Source organism: Lepidochelys kempii, chromosome 16 (assembly GCF_965140285.1).
Source record: "Lepidochelys kempii isolate rLepKem1 chromosome 16, rLepKem1.hap1, whole genome shotgun sequence".
NCBI classification, from domain to species: Eukaryota; Metazoa; Chordata; order Testudines; family Cheloniidae; genus Lepidochelys; species Lepidochelys kempii.
Genome location: NC_136395.1, coordinates 5746552 through 5761581, shown reverse-complemented (window position 1 = coordinate 5761581; position 15030 = coordinate 5746552). Strand labels below are relative to the sequence as shown.

The 15030-nt window shown below is 58.3% G+C and overlaps 1 protein-coding gene across 4 annotated transcripts in view; it reads right to left on the bottom strand.

Annotated features, from left to right (window-relative positions):
• The window catches only part of AJM1 (apical junction component 1 homolog), a 33194-nt gene extending 18895 nt beyond the window's left edge, over window positions 1-14299 (bottom strand). The window contains exons 1-2 of one of the 4 annotated variants that reach the window (XM_078849153.1): window positions 1814-1874; window positions 893-1026 (exon numbers count right to left, since the gene is read on the bottom strand). The gene's annotated coding sequence lies outside the window, so the exon portion shown is untranslated. The other 3 variants (XM_073313804.1, XM_073313801.1, XM_073313803.1) reach the window with 3 other exon arrangements.
• Window positions 14300-15030: the final 731 nt, after the last annotated feature.

The window sequence follows — 15030 nt, the reverse complement described above, 5'->3', positions numbered from 1 at the left end:
GCAGTCAGAAGTCCCTCCCATTTCGTCTGAGCTTCACGAGATCTGTCTGGTGGCACTAAGCAGCACAGACTGTGTTCGTCTGGAAGCTAAAGAGACAGAGAGACCCACAGGGACTGGCTGTGTCCAGCAGCCTCAATCAAGAATCACCTTTATGGTCCTTGTGTAACCCACACACCTTCTGGGTGTGGGGTTCTGCCCCATCTAGTGGCACCAAGACCACTTAGAAAGAGAGCGAGTTAAATGAGACGCTCTATAGCCTTAGCTAACAGCCAGCTGGCTTTTAGCTCATGCGGTAGAGGCTCATGCACTAAGCTCCAGAGGTCCCCAGTTCAATCCCACTCGCCGATGACCGGGGTCTGTTGGCCTTACACTTACGGCCCTGTCCTACCTCTCCCAAGAATCACCCCCCAAGGGCTGACAAGATGGCCTCTGCAGGGCGATCTGTACACAACATGGTTGAGGGATGTCCCAAATTTGTCTTACATACCTCACTTAAAAACTACTTGCTTACAAAATCAGACACAAAAAAGGGGCCACAGCACACTATTACTGAAAAATTGCTGACTTTCTCATTTTACCACATAATTTTAATGACTTTCTCATTTTACCACATACTTACATTTCAGTGTATTGTATTTAGAGCAGTATAAACAAGTCATTGTCTGTATGAAATTTTAATTTTACTAACTTCACTAGTCCTTTTATGTAGCCTGTTGTAAAACTAGACAAATCTCTAGATGAGTTGATGTACCCCTGGAAGACCTCTGAGTACCTTCGGGGGTACACATACCCCTGATTGAGAACCACTGTCCCAGACACCATGTGCATAGAAACCTTCCATTACAATGGAGGTCCCTGAACCAGACAGGATGAGAGCTTGGCACTCACTCACAAGAGTTTTATTTCCGCACGGTTGTTTTTGGCAGGGATATCACTGGACTCAAACGCTCTCCTGCTAGAGTTCTCTCCTGCCACGGGGAATCTCTCTCCACACATCCCTGGGGCCAGATTTTAAGACTCAGGAGCCTGAATGGGGAATGCATGTGCAAATATGTGGTTATGTGTGCAAAACAGGGGTGCAGGACTGCAGATTTTGCTCAAGCAGTCACCTGCTTTGCACACCCAGCTGTGCAGTTTGCACACACAGTTACATGCCTGCGTCCATGTGTTTTGCACGAATGGCAGCATTTCTACATGTGCAGACCCCCTCTGGGCCTGTGCACACAGCATGGCTCAAGGGTGGCAGTGGTACTTTGCACACAGTGTCTAAAATCTTGTCCCTGAGGATGCACTAGGGCTTCTAGGAAATCAGCAGGGGTCCCAATGCAGCTGGGAGCTCTGCTCCCTCTGGGGAGCAGGGTCACACGCACCATACACTGGTATACTGTGGGCGTATGCTTTGCTCTCGTGACTGGCCCCTGCAACTACTGCCCACAGCCTGCCCCTTACAGCTAGCTCTCGCTCAGCTCACGGGTCAGAGGCTGGTGCTTTGGATGCTGAAGGGCTCAGGTTTGACCCCACTGCAGACGGTGGTGCTGTGGGCAGATGGCCATGGTTTGTAACACCAGACCAGTGGGAGGGGCAGAGGCAGGAAGCCAACTTATGTTAGACTCCAGAGAACATATCTGGTCTGAAGCCATGGTGAAGGTTTAAACCATACGTTCAGTCCTGCCCTCCCCATTATTATGGGGGGGGGGGGGCAGGAAGGTCTGGGACCAGGGGGACTAAAGAAATCAAAACTCGCCTCGGATGCCTGAGGCTGGGAAGGTTTCTGGAGCAGGAAGTGAGTTTGGGACAGCATTTTTGTTCCTACCTGGTCTGATGCCAGTGGTGTGTATTTGGATGGGCAAAGCTGGCACAGGCTGCTGTGTCAGCTCCATGCTGGGATCCGTTCTGGGGCTGGAACATAAAACACATCAAATGAATCCAGGAAGTTACTGCTCGGCCTCCTGAGGGCAGGAGCTGGGCCTTCCGTGCGCCGCCCTGCTGAGCCCAGCACCAGCCCCCTTCAGCCCTGGGGTCCCTCCTCTGCGCGGGTCCACACAGCATCTCCCTGGGGAGCTCCGCACAGACACAGTGAGGTCTTGTGGTACTTTACACCCCTGAGCGGAGAGAGGACCAAGCAGGTCAAAGTGACATGGCCACGGTCCTGCCAGGAGTCAGAGCCTCTGCTCCAGAGGCCTGGGAAAGGGGTGAGAGCATGTCCCCCTCTCGGGGCCACAGCCAGCATAGAAGATATCAGCCTACTACTTGGTCACCGTGAGAGGAATTTCCCCAGCCTCTGAAGGGGCAGCGGCTTGTGCCTTTGGTGTTGGAAAGCCCAGGTTCTTATCCTGGCTAGCGTCTCATGGTGGGTTGTCAAAGACCTTTCCAGATGGGGGCAAATCACTACAGCATGGCTTCCCTGGGGTGGGGTCAGAGCTGAGGCTAGACACTAGACACCCCCTTCTTCCTTTCCCAGGGAGTGAATTAAGATACTGGCCCTCTCCTCCCATCTCTGGGCTGTGACTGGCTTCAAGAGATCTGCTGTTTGCACCCCTTTGCCCTTCCTGCCATATCTATGCTGGATCTCTCCGTGGTGACTAGTGCTTCATTTGTGATGAAAGAGGAGCCAGCCCAGAGGGTCCAGGGCTCTGAACTGCCAGGCCTCGGCACAAATTAAGACTGGCGGTGACGCTGCTGAGGAAAATAGTTCCCATTGACAAAAATCTTTCCTTCCTGCACCTCCCAGATTGCTTTGCAAACTATACCTATATACCTATGCAAACTATATCAGCTGTCATGTCAGCCAGCACTAGCAGGCAGCCACCTCTGGGGCAGAACACCATAGCTGTTTCCCACCTGTGCTATGGTGCATTCTAAGCAGTTGTCAAACTGGAAGTGCAGGGGAACTTTATGAAGAGGGCAGCTAAGTGAGCTGGAATTTGGAAGATTGCTGGGAGAAGTGCCAGAAGGAGTTTTCTGGTGACCGGTCCTTGATCTTATGAAAGACAGCATCTCCCTGAGGGGAATGCCAGCGACAGAATCACCATCATCTCACGTGAGCTTTCCCTGGAAGTCTAACACACGCTAACAAGGTTGACTCTGCCTAGTGAGGAGAATTGGTCGGTGGCTAGTTGTGGAGACTAGCACTTAGAATCATAGAATCATAGAATATCAGGGTTGGAAGGGACCCCAGAAGGTCATCTAGTCCAACCCCCTGCTCGAAGCAGGACCAATTCCCAGTTAAATCATCCCAGCCAGGGCTTTGTCAAGCCTGACCTTAAAAACCTCTAAGGAAGGAGATTCTACCACCTCCCTAGGTAACGCATTCCAGTGTTTCACCACCCTCTTAGTGAAAAAGTTTTTCCTAATATCCAATCTAAACCTCCCCCACTGCAACTTGAGACCATTACTCCTCGTTCTGTCATCTGCTACCATTGAGAACAGTCCAGAGCCATCCTCTTTGGAACCCCCTTTCAGGTAGTTGAAAGCAGCTATCAAATCCCCCCTCAGTCTTCTCTTCCGCAGACTAAACAATCCCAGCTCCCTCAGCCTCTCCTCATAAGTCATGTGTTCTAGACCCCTAATCATTTTTGTTGCCCTCCACTGGACTCTCTCCAATTTATCCACATCCTTCTTGTAGTGTGGGGCCCAAAACTGGACACAGTACTCCAGGAGTCAGAGCCTCTGCTCCAGAGGCCTGGGAAAGTGGTGAGAGCTTGCCCTCATACAACACACCTACACAAGAGTACTTGCCCTCATACAACACACCTGAGAGAGGGCTGATGAGTGGTGGAGTCAGGGCACGTGGCACAGCCCCTCAGCACCCCAGGCCAGCGAGTGCCCCTGACTCAGCCCCTGCCCGCTGTCTCCAGGTACGGGTGCCAAAGGCCCCTACAGATCACCCCGCTTGCTCAGCCCCGGGGCCTGGATGGAGTTAAGAGCAACCCTCCCCCACGCAGCAGCACCTCTGCTGTGATGCCCTGAGCTCCCCTGCCCAGGGGCTGAGCAGCGCGAGACTGAAACCCAGCTGCCTGGTGAAGGCCAGTGAGCGGCACCCAGCCCAGCCGGGGCCTGGGGTCCTCTGAGGAGCAGGTGCTGAGCTCATGGTGCTGGCATCCCCGCGGGAGCACACAGTTGCCATGGTTTCGCTGCGCTATGTCTCTCCGGAGGAGCAGTGTGTGCGGGGGAGAGCCGGGGCACTGCGAGGGGGGTTAATGTTGCTCACAAGTGCCGCATTGATGTGGGGGGAGGCAGAGCTGGATTAACTCTCCTGTGGGCCCAGGGCTAGTAGATTTTGGGGGGCCCCTGTATATGTCTTTTTCCTAATTTAAAACAAAATTATCACAATTATGGCATTGAGGCTATTAACGCTATACTTAAACTTGACTTTTAATTGTCATAAAGATGTTCTGCGGTTATATTTCAGCCTTAAAACATGTAGAATATAGTTAATTCAAATAGCCTACTGCTTACCTTAGAACAGCTGTTATATTAGTTTCTTTCTGGGAGGGAGGTTGGGTGCAGGAGGGGGCTCCAGCCTGGGGCAGAGTGTTGGGGTGCAGGAGGGGATTCTGACCTGGGGCAGGGGGTTGGGGTGCAGGAGGGGGTGTGAGGTGCAGGCTCCGGCCGGCAGCACAGCAGGGCTCAGGCAGGCTGCCTGCCTGCCGTGGCCCCACACTGCTCACAGAAGCGGATGGCTGCTGGCACGTCTCTGTGCGCCCCTGGGGGCAGGGGGACAGTGTGTCTCCGTGTGCTGCCCACACCCTCAAACGCCACCCCCACAGCTCCCATTGGCAGTTTCTGGCCAATGGGAGCTGCGGGGACGGTGCTGGGGGTGGGGGCAGCGCACGGAGCTGCCTTCTCTCCGCCCCCACCTCCCTTCAGGGGCTGCAGAGGCATGCCAACAGCCGGCTGCTTCCGGGAGCGGCATGGGGCCATGGCAGGCAGGCAGCCTACCTGAGCCCTGTTGCGCCAGGGCTCCCCTTAGCCCAGGGCTGCAGCCCCTAAAGCCCCTGTGTCAATCTGGCCCTGGGAGGAGCCTCTGTATTCACTGAGCAATGGGGATGGCATGGGCAGGGCCACAGGTGTGCCCCCCACGCAAGCAGCAGCTCATACCACTGCCCCGGGGACAGGACTGGGAGCTGTGCTAAACCTGCCCATGGTTTGGGGCTTAGGTTGGGCAGATGCCTGAGTGCTGGACTGGGATCTGCTGACCCAGGGCACCAGGCCCCTGAACAGAATTTCTCTCACCAGCCTGCCCGGGCAGTGGGCACTGGTAGGGGCAGGCTCTGTGGCTCATCCCCAAGCCTGCCAGGCCCCATGAAAATGATTGATAAACTCAGCTGCTCAGCGAGGTCACCCAGGTGTGGTGCCAGGCCCAGTCCGCCCTGGGTGCCCATGTGGGAGAAGAGGGATGGAGCTCATTATGCCCTCACCATACAGAGGCCAGCAGGGAACTTTCCCTGCCGTGGCCAGGAGCTCGAGTGACCCAGAGTCTGGCTGGCAAAGGCTTGGCTGCGATTGCTATGAGCACAGCAACAGCTTGACACTTCCCATCTTGAGTGGGGGGTGCAGGCAAAGGGAAGCACAGATGCCAGCTGGGGCACTCTGAACCTGCCATCCTGCAGCCCGGTGCGTCGCTAACCCCATTGCACAGGGGGAGGGGCGCACTGTGCTCAAAGCTGCTCAGAACAAAACGCGGGCACCTAGCTCAGAGCCTCCTCCAGCAGCCCAAAGGGCTCCCTGGTGCCAGAAATGGCCCCCAGCACCCCAAAGGCTCCCACCAGCTCCCTCCTGCCTTCTAGGCCAGACAAAAACCTGAAACATTTATTCCTACCCTGCATCTTTGTAGAAAGCCCCTGGCAGCAGGGTGACCCCAGCCCGGGAGTGAAAGAGTTCCAGGGCAGGCGTGGCACGGCTTCCCCTGGCAGCACCTGGGCTGTGGAGAAGGGCTTGGCTCAGAGTGAGCTTGAGCAGCAGGAGGTAGGAGTGACAGGGGACTGTGGGAGGGCATGAGAGGGAGAACGAGAGCATGGGGGGGGGGGGGAAGCCACATGGGTGTGACTGGGAGCTGGCCGTGAGCTTCAGACGGTGTGGAAGTGTGAAGGGGAAAAGAGGGTTTGTGTGCAGTCATGTCGTTTGGTTCAGAGACAGAGCAAGAGACAAGCTGACTCCAACCTTAGTAACGCGAGATTTGTAGAAGCGGGGTTTGTGCGAGGCGGATGGGAAAATCACTAGGGACCTTGCTTTAAGATAAGACTGGAATGCAGTGCTGACTACGACAATGGGAAGAAAATGTAAAATAGGACACAGCTGTTATTGTGTCTGTGTGTGTAATGAATGTGTAAATACTCGACTGAAAATGCTTGTACCTTGGAGATTACATGAGGGCAGGGGAAACTCTGCCCAACTGTGGTCTCCACCTGCAATTGCTTGAGAATAAATTGTCTCTGACCTGTTGCTAACAAACTCAGCGGGAAGACTGTGTTTTCTTCCACAACGGGTATCACTTCAGCACAGGCTACACCCCACAATACTGGCCCCCAACCTGCCTCAGACCTGCCCATTCCCCGCACTCCCAGCAAAACCCTCAACCTGCCCCCAACCTGCCAACCCCCCCCCCCCCCCGCACCTCACAGCACAACCCCCAACCTGCACCCGACCTGCCCCCAACCTGCCAACCCCCCCGCACCCGCAGCACAACCCCCAACCTGCCTCCAACCTGCCAACCCCCCCGCACCTCACAGCACAACCCCCCCACCTTCCCCCAACCTGCCCACCCCCCAGCACAACCCCCAACCTGCCCACCCCCCAGCACCCCACAGCACAACCCCCAACCGGCCCCTAACCTGCCAACCCCCCCAGCACCTCACAGCACAACCCCCAACCTGCCCCCAACCTGCCAACCCCCCCAGCACCTCACAGCACAACCCCCCCACCTTCCCCCAACCTGCCAACCCCCCCCGCACCTCACAGCACAACCCCCAACCTGCCAATCCCCCAGCACCTCACAGCACAACCCCCAACCTGCCCCCAACCTGCCAATCCCCCAGCACCTCACAGCACAACCCCCAACCTGCCCCCAACCTGCCAACCCCCCCCGCACCTCACAGCACAACCCCCAACCTGCCAATCCCCCAGCACCTCACAGCACAACCCCCAACCTGCCCCCAACCTGCCAATCCCCCAGCACCTCACAGCACAACCCCCAACCTGCCCCCAACCTGCCAACCCCCCCAGCACCTCACAGCACAACCCCCAACCTGCCCCCAACCTGCCAACCCCCCCTGCACCCCACAGCACAACCCCCAACCTGCCAACCCCCCCAGCACCTCACAGCACAACCCCCAACCTGCCCCCAACCTGCCAACCACCCCCGCACCGCGCAGCACAACCCCCAACCTTCCCCTGACCTCCCAACCCCCCAGTACAACCCCCAACATGCCAACCCCCCAGCACCCCCTAGCACAACCCCACAGCACTCCCCAGAACAACTCCCAACCTGCCCACCTCACAGCACCCCACAGCAGAACCCCCAACCTGCCCCCGACCTGCCAACCCCCCAGCATCTAGGGTGACCAGACGTCCCAATTTTACAGGGACAGTCCCGATATTCGGGGCTTTGTCTTATATAGGTGCCTATTGTCCCCCACCCCGTCCCAATTTTTCACACTTGCTGTCTGGTCACTCTGCCCGCAGGACCCCATAGCACAACCCTCAACCTGCCAACCTCAGCACTCTCCATAACACGAGCTCCAACCTGCCCCCTGACTCGAGCTGGCCCACCTTCCCGTGGGAAATGGGCCAGGTGATTCCACCTGCTCCGACACAAAAGCAAAGGCTAGCGAGCCCTGGGAGCGGCGCTTTAATTATAGCAGTCCCATCCTGCAGTACTTGAATGCATCTCACCCACAGGGAGGGCAAAGTGGCCCGAGGAGCCCAGCCCACCAGCACGGCCACTGTGCCCTTTGCTGAAAACCACCACAGCCCACTCACCTTCTGGCTCATGTTATGGGATGCAGGGGGGTTGGCAGTGCAGGGACAGGCCAGGGGCTAGTGTTACTGGGGGTTGTCAGGGCAGGCTGGGGAGTAGTGTTATGTGGGGGGGGAGTGCTTGGCAGGGCAGGAACAGGGCAAGGGCTAGTGTTACTGGGGGTGGCAGGGCAGGGGCAGGCCAGAGGCTTGTGTTATGGTGGAAGGAGTGGGCACAGCAGGGGCAGGGCAGGGCTAGTGTTACAGGGCGCAGGGGGGGCGGTTGGTAGGGCAGGGGCAGGCCGGGGACTAGTGTTACGAGGAGGTTGGTAAGGCAGGGGCAGGCAGAGCCCCAGACTAGTGTTATGGGGCGGGGGAAAGGGTTGGCAGGGCAGAGGCAGGCCGGGGGCTTGTGTTACAAGGAGGTTGGTAGGGCAGGGGCTAGTGTTATGGGAGTGCCGGGGTGGGCTGGCAGTTTGAGGGGCAGATTAGGGCTGGGCATTTGATCAATCCAAAAAGAATTGGTCAATTGACCTGTCAAATCACGTGATAAACGGTCACAGATTTTAAAGTGCTAATTTCTTAGAACAGTAACCAGAAAGAGCAAGACACTCTGGGCTCTTACAGGCCTAGCCATAGACAGGTCCTTCCACCTCATTACAAAGGAACAAATTACTTCTGGAGTGATTGTAACTCAGAACAAGCAAAACAAGACTAAGGAAGCTGCAGAGCCCAAAAGAACCATACCCAGTGTGATCAGAGTCGGAGGCTATTGCCTGCAGCATCAGGCCATTCCTTTGGATTCGTCCTAGGACATCGGATAATGTTTGACCATGGACAAATAATAGGCCGTCAAGTGACATTATTTGACCAGTCAATTTAGTACCTGCCAAGCCTAGGGCAGGTAGGGTTGGACTATAAGGTGGATAGAAAGCTGGCTAGATCGTCGGGCTCAACCGGGAAGTGATCAATGACTCCATGTCTAGTTGGCAGCCGATATCAAGTGGAGTGCCCCAAGGGTTGGGCCTGGGGCCGGTTTTGTCCAATATCTTCATAAATGATCTGAAGGATGGTGTGGATTGCACCCTCAGCAAGTTTGCAGAGGACACTAAACTGGGAGGAGAGGTAGATACACTGGAGGGTAGGGATAGGATACAGAGGGCCCTAGACAAATTAGAGGATTTGGCCAAAAGAAATCTGATGAGCTTCAACAAGGACAAGTGCAGAGTCCTGCACTTAGGACGGAAGAACCCCATGCACTGCTCCAGACTAGGGACCGAATGGCTAGGCAGCAGTTCTGCAGAAAAGGACCTTGGGGTCACAGTGGACGAGAAGCTGGACATGAGTCAACAGTGTGCCCTTGTTGCCAAGAAGGCCAATGGCATTTTGGGCTGTATAAGTAGGGGCATTGCCAGCAGATCGAGGGATGTGATCATTCCCCTCTATTCGACATTGGTGAGGCCTCATCTGGAGTACCGTGTCCAGTTTTGGGCCCCACACTACAAGAAGGATGTGGAAAAATTGGAAAACATCCAGCGGAGGGCAACAAAAATGATTAGGGGACTGACACATGACTTCTGAGGAGAGGCTGAGGGAACTGGGATTGTTTAGTCTGCGGAAGAGAAGAATGAGGGGGGATTTGATAGCTGCTTTCAACTATCTGAAAGGGGGTTCCAAAGAGGATGGCTCTAGACTGTTCTCAGTGGTAGCAGATGACAGAACAAGGAGTAAAGGTCTCAAGTTGCAGTGGGGGAGGTTTAGGTTGGATATTAGGAAAAACTTTTTCACTAGGAGGGTGGTGAAACACTGGAATGGGTTACCTAAGGAGGTGGTGGAATCTCCTTCCCTAGAGGTTTCTAAGGTCAGGCTTGACAAAGCCCTGGCTGGGATGATTTAGATGGGGATTGGTCCTGTTTTGAGCAGGGGGTAGCACTAGATGACCTCCTGAGGTCCCTTCCAACCCGGATATTCTATGATCGTATGATTGTGCCTGTGGGAGACCAGAGGTGTGAGGATGTGCATGCATTAGTGGGCAAGAGGAGCACTGGAGGAATGCAGGGGGTGAGCTGTGTGCCCGTGGGATGTCACAATGTCTGCGAGTTGGGGGGAGCAGTGAGGGGGTGTGGGGGCATGGGGAGCAGTGAAGGGGCTTGGGGGGAGCATTGTGGGGGCAGGGGGAGCAGTGAGAGGGGTGTGGGGGAACAGTGAGGAGGCTGTGGGCAGGGGGTCAGTGGGAACATGTGAAGCAGTTAGGAGGTGTGGAGGCAGAGGGAGCTGTGAGGGGTATTGGGGGCAGTGAGGGGGTGGGGACAGGGGGTAGCAAGGGGGTGTGGGGGGAGCAGTGAGGGCAGTCAGGAGGCAGGGGTGGGAGGGCAGTGAGGGGTGGGAGCAATGGGAGAGTGGGGTGGGAGTAGTGAGGGGGAGTGAGGAGCAGTTATGGGGGAAGTGAGGGGTATTGGGGGCAGTGAGGGGAGTGAAGGGGCAGTGAAGGGGTGGGGGTGGGGGCAGCGAGGAGGTGTGGAGGGAGCAGTGTGGGGGCAATGAGAACACAGACCCCATTATGCTGGCCCCAGGGAACCGCCCGCAAGTTTGACCCAGCACCGACCCCGGATCCCGCCCCCAGAGAGCCCACTCCCTATCTGACCCAGCACTGACCCCGGATCCCACCTCCAGAGAACCCCCACCCTGTCTTACCAGCACAGACCCCATTATGCTGGCCCCAGGGAACCGCCTCCAAGTTGGAACCAGCACCGACCTCGGATCCCGCCCCCAGAGAGTCCACTCCCCGTCTGACCCAGCACCGACCCCAGATCCCACCCCCAGGAAGCCCCCTCCCCATCTGACCCAGCACCAACCCCAGATCCCATCCCCAGAGAGACCCCTCCCTATCTCACCCAGCACCGACCTCGGATCCCACAGCCCCCTCTCTCTCTGACCCAGCATAGACCCTGGATCCCACCCCCAGGGGCCTCATGCCCATCTGACCCAGCACTGACCCCACTACCTGGCCCCAGAGAACCCCCTCCCCATCTGACCTAGCACTGACCCTGTATCCCACCCCCAGGGAGCCCCCTCTCCATCTGACCCAGCACCAACCCCGTTACCCTGGCACGAGGGAGCCCCCTCTCCATGTGAACCTGGCATGGACCCCATTACTTCTGGGGACCTGCCCTCGGAGAGCAGAGAACCTCACAGTCCAAATGGGCCTAAGAGCAGTGGAGACAGAGAGACATAGCATCCAGCTCTGCCAATGGTCTATATGCTCAGCCCCATGCACTCACCCCCCCATAGTTCCCCTCCCTGCACTCACCCCCACACCCATGCATTGAGCCCCCATCTCCACATGCCTCATCCCCCTCACACTCCCTGCACACACCCCATGCACTCACCCCTACTTCCTACACACCCCACCCCCTACACAGTCACCCCACAGACATCCGCATGCACTCTCCCAAACCCTGTGCTCTCACTCCCCCACACCAGCTCTCTCACATACATGCCCTATGCTGGGACACACACGCACTCTGTGCATTCCCCCCCACACACACACACGCACATAAGCACACATCCATGAACGCACACACCCACAGACACGCACATACATACGCTGTCTGCTCTCTCTCTGACAAACACACACTCCCTACACATAGGCAGGCATCCAGCATGTGCCAAGCCCTTCTCTCCCCCCACGCATACCTCAACACAGACTTCAGAAGTCACTGTCACATTCACAGCCACACGGGGTGAATTTTGTTCTGTTCAGCAAATAATACCCCAGATGACTCGGTTTCCCTGCTCACCCTGTCTCTCCCCATTGAATGCTGGCACTGGCTCTGGGGGAGATCGTCATTCCCTGCACACAATTAGGGAGGAGACACAATGAAACTGATCAGAGTTCGGAGGAGTTCTCCCTTAATTGAATTTCTGGCACTTTCCTGCTTCCTTCCTGGGGAGGGGGGTGGAAAGTGGAGGGGATGCCCAGAGTCAATGAGCACATTTGGGGTCAGCATTGTGCACAAGGCACATGGGGACTCAGAGGCCCATTCTAGTGAGAGGACAGTGGCCATAGACAGGGACCATGCCCCTCCTCACCCTGCTGACTCAGCAGCTCATGGCAGGCCTTCAGCAGGGTGAGCAGAGGGGGCGGGATGCTCACCCCCGACCCCCCTCAGCCTGTTAGCTTGGGGTCTGAGGAATGGGGCAGCGGAGTCTGTTAACCCGGAGGAGCATGTGGCAGGCATGGGGCTGTGCGGCAGGCAGGTGGGGAGGGTGACTAGAGAACTGACTTCTCCCAGGAAGGGTGGATGTATAGATCCAAGAGATGGGAGGCAAACAGCTCCTTACAAGAGCGGGGGGCGCACAGCTCCACCAAGATGCAGAGGAAGGAGATGAAAACCCCTCTGCACAGGGTGGTAGAGGTGGTGACAGGGGACAGGGGGATTGTGAACAGCTCCTGTTAGACCCCTCCATGCAATTAAATCCATTCATTTCTGTAGCTTGTTACCACCCCAGTCATCTCCGTCACCCCATAACCTCACATGGCACTGGGCACGCAGCCCCCTCCCTGCCCAAAGAGCTGTGGGTGTCACTTGCCCCTACACTCCGTGAGCTCCAGTCCATCTGTCCCTCAGCCCAGGAAGACTCAAAGACCCCAGGCCAGGGGACCCCACAGAAGTAACACCGCAGGCAGCTTGTAGCAAGGGAAAGTCCATTCCCTTAGCACAGATGCCACCCGTCCCTACAGCTCCGGGGCCCAGGCCTGCCTCAACTTGTCATGTAGGGTGGAGTGAATCTGGGATAGCGTGAAAGGCCACTGGCCCTTCGTTCCTGCCATCACAGTGCCAGCCCCCGGCTGCCTGTTGAGCCATGCCAGGGCACCATGCCTCAGAGACACAAAACCACATGCCCTGGCGCCAGCTGCCCCCTGAGCCAAAAAGGCAGCCTCTGCGGGCACAGCTGGGCCAACCCAGGGACCCCTGGCCCCGCATGGGCCAGGAAAGCTGAGCTGTTCAGTGCAACAGGGAGAGTCCATTTCAAAGTACAGGCCCCCATCCTTTGATGCCATCCGTGAGGGTGAAGGGTCCAGCTGCGTGAATCCCATTGCAGGACTGGGCCACACAGCTCGGCCCAGCCTTATCTTGGGATTTAAGCTGACATGCTGCAGGCCACATAATAAACCATCCTCATCCCTGGAAATGGCCAGTGACTGGGGCAGGCTCCTCTCGGGCTGGGCAGGCTGGGGGCAGGGCAGCCCTGGCAGGAAGCTGCCAAGCAGAGGGGGAGAGAAGCCCCGTTAATTTATTGGCAGCATCCTCTGGGAAGTGGCCCCCACCTGCCCCCAGGTCCAGGGGCTGGGCACTCAGGGGGACAGGCATGAGCCGCATCTCTCTCACACACATACATTTTTGGCTCCCCCTAATATTTGCCATCGTCTCCCCCTGGCCGCAGGAGTCAGGGCCCGGTCCTCCTGCCAAGCTTAACCCGTCTGCGGGAGCCTGTATTCCCGGCGATGACACAACCATGGCCCACCCGCACCTGGGCTGCAGGGCCAACTCCGCACTGAGCAGTGTCCTCCCGGTTCCTGCGGCCCCCTGCCCGGACCCCCCCCCGGTTCCTGCGGCCCCCAGCCCGGACCCCCCCCCCCGGTTCCTGCAGCCCCCTGCCCGGACCCCCCCCCCCGGTTCCTGCGGCCCCCAGCCCGGACCCCCCTTCCCCCGGTTCCTGCGGCCCCCAGCCCGGACCCCCCCCCGGTTCCTGCGGCCCCCTGCCCGGACCCCCCCCCGGTTCCTGCGGCCCCCTGCCCGGACCCCCCCCCCGGTTCCTGCGGCCCCCAGCCCGGACACCCCCCCCCGGTTCCTGCGGCCCCCAGCCCGGACCCCCCTTCCCCCGGTTCCTGCGGCCCCCAGCCCGGACCCCCCTTCCCCCGGTTCCTGCGGCCCCCAGCCCGGACACCCCCCCCCGGTTCCTGCGGCCCCCAGCCCGGACCCCCCTTCCCCCGGTTCCTGCGGCCCCCAGCCCGGACCCCCCCCGGTTCCTGCGGCCCCCAGCCCGGACCCCTCGTGCCCTCCGGCCGGACATACCCGCAGGTGGCCGGAGCTTCCTCCCCCTGCAGATGCGCCCGGCGCAGCCAGGGCAGGGGCTCCCCGTACCTCCGCCTCCTGCCGCTGCGCCCGCTCCATCCCCAGCCCGAGGCCGCGGGGCTGCAGCCGGCTCCAGCAAGCGCCGGCCTGGCAAGGATCGTGCCCGGCTCCCCGCCTACCTGTCAGGCTGCGCCTGGCTCCTCGGCCCCTGCGGCTCCTCATCGCCCCCAGCGGGCAGGAGCGGCCTTAAAGGGGCCGCGCCCGAGTCCCCCGCGTCTCCCCCGGCGAGTCCCCCGCGTCTCCCCCGGCGAGTCCCCCGCGCCTGTCCGGGGCTGAGCAACGCGCGTCGCAGCTGGAGTGGCCCTGGATGACCCCAGCTCCCTCGCTCCGCCATCAACCCCTCCAATGGCGGCGCCCCCCGCCCGCGGGATCTCCCGCCCCGTCACGCCCCAGCCCCAGCGTTTTCCCCCGGCAGGATTTTTCTGATGAGCCTCCCCCTTTTCGCAGGGTGTTGCAGTGGGCTGCTTTTCGCCTGCCCCCCTGTGTCCTACTCCGAGCCCTTCCTCAGGGCCGGCCTTTGACAGCCCATCCCTCCCACTCCCCTTTTCTGGAGGCCAGACAGCAGGGGAGAGCTACAGTGTAGCTGAGCCTTTGGGAGCAACCTTTGGGGACTGGGACACTTCTGTCCATTGCAATAGAATCAATGTGTCTACATCCCCTAGAATGCTTTGACCATGGCTCCCTCTCCCTCTCCCCCTTGCTCTCTCTGGATGCATAAGGGAAGTATCTGGGATTTAGGTCTGGCTGGGCACTAGGTCTCCTGGTGGTCTTGAGCCTGGTGGCCTTGGGAAAATGGGATGGGCCAAAATGTTCAAATCTGGCTGTGGCATTGCACCCCACAGTGATACTATTATTATATGATTATGGCATAATTATGATGCCTTTTGTACAAGATGGGGCATGTGACCTGTCGTTGGAAAAGTTATGATTTGTT